This window comes from Hyaena hyaena, unplaced genomic scaffold, assembly GCF_003009895.1.
Source record: "Hyaena hyaena isolate Hyena2069 unplaced genomic scaffold, ASM300989v1 scaffold_779, whole genome shotgun sequence".
Lineage (NCBI taxonomy): Eukaryota > Metazoa > Chordata > Mammalia > Carnivora > Hyaenidae > Hyaena > Hyaena hyaena.
Genome location: NW_024081413.1, coordinates 682,806 through 690,541, shown reverse-complemented (window position 1 = coordinate 690,541; position 7,736 = coordinate 682,806).

The following is a 7,736-nucleotide window of genomic DNA, read 5'->3' as shown; positions in this document are numbered from 1 at the left end:
GTGTTTAGGAATTTGTCCATTTCTTCTAAGTTGTCCAATTTGTTGGCATATAATTTTTCATAGTATTCCCTGATAATTGCTTGTATTTCTGAGGGGTTGGTTGTAATAAGTCCATTTTCATTCATAATTTTGTCTATTTGGGTGCTCTCTCTTTTCTTTTTGATAAGCCTGGCTAGAGGTTTGTCAATTTTGTTTACTTTTTCAAAAAACCAACTCTTGGTTTCATTGATCTGTTCAATTGTTTCTTTGGTCTCTATGTTGTTTATTTCTGCTCTAATTTTTACTATTTCTCTTCTTCTACTGGGTTTAGGGCGTTCTTGTTGCTCTGCCTCTAGCTCCTTTAGGTGAGCTGTTAGATTTTGGACTTGTGCTTTTTCTAATCTCTTGAAATAGGCCTGGAGAGCAATGTACTTTCCTCTTAGGACTGCCTTGGCCGCATCCCATAGATTTTGAATTGTTGTGTTTTCATTTTCATTTGTTTCCATATATTTTTTAATTTCCTCTCTAATTGCCTGATTGGCCCATTCATTCTTTAGAAGGGTGTTCTTTAACCTCCATGTTTTTGGCGGTTTTCCAGACTTCTTCCTGTAATTGATTTCAAGTTTCAAAGCATTGTGATCTGACAGTGTGCATGGTATGATCTCTATTCTTTTATATTTATTGAGGGCTGCTTTATGTCCCAGTATGTGATCTATCTTGGAGAATGTGCCATGCGCACTTGAGAAGAAAGTAAATTCCCTGGCCTCAGGATGTAAAGTTCTAAATATATCCGTCAGATCCATCTGGTCCAATGTGTCTTTCAAGTCCATTATTTCTTTAGTGATTTTCTGTCTGGTTGACCTATCCATTGCTGTAAGCGGAGTATTAAAGTCCCCTGCTATTAGCACATTCTTATCTATAAGCTTGTTTCTGTTTGTGATTAATTGTTTTAGATATTTAGGTGCTCCCATATTCGGTGCGTAGACATTTATGATTGTTAGTTCTTCCTGATGGATGGACCCTGTAATTATTATGTAGTGCCCTTCTTCATCTCTTGTGATTGTCTTTAATTTAAAGTCCAGTTTGTCTGATATAAGTATCGCTACTCCGGCTTTCTTTTGATTTCCTGTAGCATGATATATATTTCTCCATCCCCTTACTTTTAATCTGAAGGTATCTTCCCGTCTAAAATGAGTTTCTTGTAGACAGCATATAGATGGATTTTGTTTTTTAATCCATTCTGCTACCCTATGTCTTTTGATTGGAGCATTCAGCCCATTTACATTCAGTGTTATTATTGAAATATGTGGGTTTAGAGTCTTTGTATCTTTTGTAGGGTTCATGTTTGTGGTGGTGTCTCTGGTATCTTTGTTCCTTGCAACCTTTCCTTCAGAGCATCCCCCTCAGGATTTCTTGTAGGGCTGGCTTCGTGGTGACAAATTCTTTCAATTTCTGTTTATTTGGAAAGGTTTTTATCTCTCCTTCTATTCTGAATGACAGGCTTGCTGGATAGAGGATTCTTGGCTGCATATTTTTACTGTTCATCACATTGAAGATCTCCTGCCATTCCTTTCTGGCCTGCCAAGTTTCAGTAGATAGGTCTGTCACCACTCTGATAGGTTTCCCTTTGTATGTTAGGGCCCCTTTCTCCCTAGCTGTTTTCAAAATTCTCTCTTTGTCCTTGTATTTTGCCATTTTTACTATGATATGTTGTGCAGAAGATCAATTCAAGTTACGTCTGAGGGGAGTCCTCTGAGACTCTTGTATTTCCACGTTTACTTCCTTCCCCAGGCCGGGGACGTTCTCTGCTATAATTTGTTCCAGGACTCCTTCAGCACCTTTCCCTCTCTCTTCCTCTTCTGGGATTCCTATGATACGGATATTGTTGTGTTTGACTGTATCGCTGAGCTCTCGAATTCTTCTTTCCTGTTCCTGGATCAGTTTGTCTCTTTTTTTGTCAGCTTCTTGTTTTTCTATAATGGTGTGTTCTAAATCGTTTATTCTCCTTTCTGCCTCTTCAATCCGTACATTGGAGGCTTCTAATTTATTATGTATCTCATTTATCACATTTTTTAATTCTTCATGCCTATTTTTCTTTTCCATTCTGTCTGTAGCCATAGTTTCCTTGATGTCCCCTATGTTTTTTTCAAGCCCAGCTATTAATTTTACCATTATTATTCTAAAATTTTGTTCAGTTATGCTGCTGATATCTGTTTTGAGCAGTTCATTAGCTGTCATTTTTTCTTGGAGTTTCTTTGGAGGAGAGCTCTTTCTTTTCGTCATTTTAGTTAGCTTTCCAGCTCTTGTTGGTTTTAAAGACCTGTTATGCTCTCTGTATCTATGAGCGCTGCTATATCCAAGAAGACTCTTTGACTGTCCAGAGAGAAGACAGGGTGGGGATGAGGCAAAATTAGAACACTATATTTTCAGTGAGTGTTTTTTGAATGGTATCTCTTGGTCTCTCTTGTTGGGACTTTGGTTATTTTATCTTCCTATTTGTAGTGATATTTGGGACTCTCAACCTTGTGTGCTCTGGTCTGTTTCTTGAGGTAGCCCTGGAATAGAAAACAGACAGAGAAACACACAGGGAGCAGGAGCACACAAACGCACAGGCTAATAAAACTAACATGCAAAGTGAGAGGGAAAACGAAAAAGTTAAGGAAAAGATGGAGGAAAGAGGGTGAATAATAGTATAAAATACATAAAGGGTCAAAAAGGAGAAAAGAAAAGGAAAAAATGGACAAAGAACCGATGGACAAAGAACGGTTTAAAGCAAGCTACAATTAAATAGCCGTGTGTATGCAGTGCTGGTTGAAGACCATAGAGACAGAGAGAGAAGACAGGGTGGGGATGAGGCAAAATTGGAAATAGAATGAACAGGCAGAGGGGATAAGAAGCTTTTTTCAAAGAGCTAAAGGGTAGAATATGGTTGGATAGGTGAGAGAAGAATGCAGGTATTATCCAGAGAAACTATATAGTCTAATTACTCCCGAGAGAAAGAGATGAAAAGGTCGGTAAGTGTAGAATTTACATCTACAGAATGGACTCATTGTTATTGTTTAAGCAAACCAGTGACCAGAGTTAATCAGGTCAGTGTTCTGGGGAAAAAAGAGAGAAAAGAGAAAGAAGAAAAAAAAAGTGAGGAGGTTAGCTCTCAAGCAGGGATGGGCGTGGCGTGATCCAATGCCTCAGGCGGGAGTTCTGCCTTGGAGGATGTGGGGAGGAGAGTGACGGTGCTCCAGTCCCTTCTTGAACCAAGTGCTGCACCTCGCTTTTTTGGGCGTGTAAACTTCCCGTACTGGGGGCGCAGCCAAACTTGGTTGAGCTCTTCAACCCCTGCCAGTCCCAGTCTCCAAATCCCAGTCTGAGTGCCCCGCTGAAAGTGCCTTAGACAGAACTTCCCAGGCAATCTCCTCTGGGCAATTCCAGGCCTCCTGCCTCGCTCTGGGGGTGGGGTCAGAATTGCTGTTCCCTTCTCAGGGTCAGGGTGGCTAGCATGGGCGGGGGCTTGCCTGCCGGGTGCGTGGAGCCCGCTGGAGTGAGGAAAACCAGATCCCTCTGTGTCTCTTCATTTGAAACATGAACTCACAGACACATCTCCCAGTTTTTAGCTCTTTGCCTTCCCTCTAGAGTTCCAGCCTGCCAAGAGCGAGGACACCGGTGTCCGCGTGTGGCTCTTCCAGGGGCCCAAGCCAGCCGGGAGGACAATGGCGGCAGGCGCGCCGCTACTCTAGAAGTCCAGCCAGCCAGGAGCAAGCACAAAGAAGCAGTCTGTGCGCTCAGCCCCTCCGGGACCAGTTGGCGCAGGGGTACCTGGTGTGCAGGTATTTGGCACGCAGGGTGTTTCTGCCCCGAGCGGCGGTTTTTCCCCTAAGAGGAGGTTTTTCTGTTTCGGACTCTCTCTTTTTCCCCTCTCACTCCCTGCAGAGGGGGATCGCCCCCGTCCCTCCAGTCTCCGATCCCGGCCCGATTTTATCTTCCCCAGTTCGCAGTCACATTAGAAGGCTTTCTCAGTGGATTCTGTGTCCTTTTTCTCCCAATCTCTCAGGCTTCGCAAGGTTTCCAACGGCTTCTGATCTTTTCTGTGTGAGGTATGGGCGCGAGTGCAAGTAGGGAGCTCCTTACTTCTCTGCAATCTTGCCCCTCCTCCCCTTCCCCACTCTTCTGGGTTATGTACTGATGGGTTTCTATTACAAATTTTGAATTCTTATTTATCAAATAGTCTGTATTGGAAATTCCAAGAGGACTCTTGATTTGATGACTTTAAAATACCTATAGATATGAAATTCTGGGCATCCAAAAATTTTTTTAAAAAAGTGATGGCCAGTGTGTACAACCTATCAAATATTTTTTGTGCTTCAAGAGTCAAATTATTAAAAAAATTTAAAACTTTCTAAATTAAAATAATTAACTAGTAAAAAATAAAATAATAAATAAGATAAAATAAATAAATAAATAAATAATTTAAAAATTATAGAAATTGTTATGCCCGATTCGCGAGTCTCCTGAGACCCCCAAGGAGCCAACACTGATGCAAATATAAAAGGGTCTTTATTATAAGGTTGAGCAGGGACTCCAAAGCACCCCGATGCAGCGGTGATGGTATGGAGCCCCAAACTCGTGATTGCAGGGCTTTTTGTTGTGATTACAGTGGAATTTGGGGCATTCTAGCTTGGCAGCCTCCTGGTAGCCTCCTGATAGGTACAGGGTGTCTTGTCAGCACCTGATTGGTTTGGCCCATCTGGCCTGACTGCAAACTGCCAACCAGAACGTCTTGGGATATAGGCACCTCTTTTAAACGATTGGCTGTTGCCGTTGCTAGGGAAGTAACTAAGGGTAGAACCTGGGACTTGGTTTGGGCCTAGTTCACTCTCAAGATGGAGGTTTATTCTAAAATGGAATCAGTTACATTTAGGTATCACAAAATAAATGTAGTGACTCTGTGAGCACACGTTCCTCACTGGGTAACTTGAGATCCTTTTTTTTTTCTTTCCTGTTCTCTATTCAGTACAACCTACAGTCTTTCATTGTGAAGAGAGGTGCTTTTAGTCTGGATCCATTCCAAGCAGACATTTGGCAATTACCAACATCTTAAAATGAGGCAGCAAGACGAAGATTGAGTTAGAACAAAGAAATAGGAGATCTGTATGATGAAAACTGAAGCAGAGTGATTCTCAAAGAGACCTACAAATGCGGAATAGAAGTGAGGCAAGATTTTTTTCACAGCCGGGCCAAACCTGATCTCCTGACCTCATGGAGAAATGCAGAGACTGGCCCCAAACCAAGGTGGCAGTGAGCTTATATGGATCTCTGTAAGGCAAAATATGTCATTATTTATTTAACCAATTACATTTTACAGCATACCATGGTAACCAATTGCATTGTGATACTCAGGGTTAGTTTTCACAGAGACCTATCAATTTTAAGTTCTTTGCCTTGAAATGACCAACTGTAATTAGATATTTGAGAAGCCGTGGGGTAGTGATTATATGACAGACCACCAGGGTAGAATGGTGACGTAGTTTTCTGTAACATTATACAGGGTATGGATGTGGTCAGCCAGAACAGGGAAGTACAAGCTTGCTAAGCGGATTTACAGAAGCAGAAATAGTATGTTAGTATTTAACCATGCTTGAGGTTAACCTACAACAAAAACTATAGAAAACTTATGAAGGAAATTGAAGAAGACACAAAGAAATGAAAAAACATTCAATGCTCATAGGTTGGAAGAATAAATATTGTTAAAATGTCATTAGTACCGAAAGCGATCTACACATTCAATGCAATTCCAATCAAAATTGACCAGTATTCTTCTCAAAACTAGAACAAACTCTCCTAAAATTTGTATGAAACCACAAAAGATCCCGAATAGCCAAAGTAATATTGAGGAAGAAAAACAAAACGAGAGGCATCACCATTCCAGAGTTTAGCCTCTACTACAAAGCTGTAATAATCAAGACAGTAGGGTATTGGCACAAAAACAGACACATAGACCAATGGAATAGAATAGAGAACTCAAAATTGGACCCACAAATGTATGGCCAACTAATCTTTGACAAAGCAGGAAAGAGCATCCAATGGAAAAAAGCCTCTTTAACAGACGGTGCTGAGAGAACTGGACAGCAACATGCAGAAGAATGAAACTAGACCACTGTCTCACACCATACACAAAAACAAACTCAAAATGGATAAAGGACCTGAACGTGAGACAGGAAACCATCAACACCTTAGCAGAGAAAGCAGGAAAAAACCTCCTTAACCTCAACCACAGCAATTTCTTACTTGACATATCCCCAAAGGCAAGGGAATCAAGAGCAAAAATGAACTATGGGGACTTCATCAAGATGAAAAGCTTCTGCATGCAACGGAAACAATCCATAAAACTAATAGGCAACTGACGGAAGGGGAGAAGATAGTTGCAAATGGCATATCAGATAAAGGGGTAGTATCCAACATCTATAAGGAATTCATCAAACTCCACACCTGAAAAACAAATAATCCAGTGAAGAGATGGGCAGAAGACATGAACAGACACTTCTCCAAAGAGGACATCCAGATGGCCAACAGACACGTGAAATGATGCTCAGCGTCCCTCATCGTCAGGGAAATACAAATCAAAACCACACTGAGATGCCACCTCACGCTGGTCAGAGTGGCTAAAATGAACAAATCAGGAAAGTCTAGATTCTGGGGAAGACGTGGAGAAACGGGCACCCTCCTACACTGTTGGTGGGAATGTAAACTGGTGCAACCCCCCTGGAAAACAGTATGAAGGTTCCTTAGAAAATTAACAATAGAACTCCCCTATGACCCAGAAATATCGCCACTAGGAATTTACCCAAGGGATACAGGAGTGCTGATACATAGGGACACATGTGCCCCAATGTTCATAGCAGCACTCTCAACAATAGCCAAAACATGGAAAGAGCCTAAGTGTCCATCAACGGATGAATGGATCAAAAAGATGTGGTATATTTATACAATGGAATACTACATGGCAATGAGAAGTGGCTAAAATGAACAAATCAGGAGACTCTAGATGCTGGTGAGGATGTGGAGAAATGGGCACCCTCCTACACTGCTGGTGGGAATGTAAGCTGGTGCAACTCCTCTGGAAAACAGTATGGAGGTTCCTCAAAAAATTAACAATAGAATTCATAAACCAAATTGCCAATACACTATTTAAGAAAAGAAAAAAGACTGAGAGTGCCATGGTCCAAAATCATGAGCCTAAAATAAGGCAAGGGTTTTATAAGACAGTGATGCACAATAACCAAGAAATTGCATTGGGGACCAGGAATGACATACAGGGAAAGGCAGAGCACCTCTGAAATTCATCGTGGTGCATAAAATAATGAAGAGCATCTTCTTCTGAAGACATTAGAGAGATCAATGTTTAGAGGAAAATGATAAATTGAGTTGCCATCTACAAGTTATTAGCATGTCTAAGTCTGTGGTTGAAAAAAGCTTTCCATAGACCAGGTCACCCAATAATCTGATAAATCATATAACAAAAGATCAGTTATCACTCTTCTTACATGAGAAAAACGAGAACTTAGATCATGAGTAAGAAGTTACACATCTAGTCAGTGGCCAGACTGGTATACCTGGGATTCAAATAAAAATTTCCTTCTTATCTCATTCCAAGAGAAACAGTCTTGGGTTCTTTGATATATAAAATCACATTAAACTGTGAGTTATATAAGGTTTTTTGTAAGGTGTTTTGAAAAATACATTATATTAACAACTTGATTTTC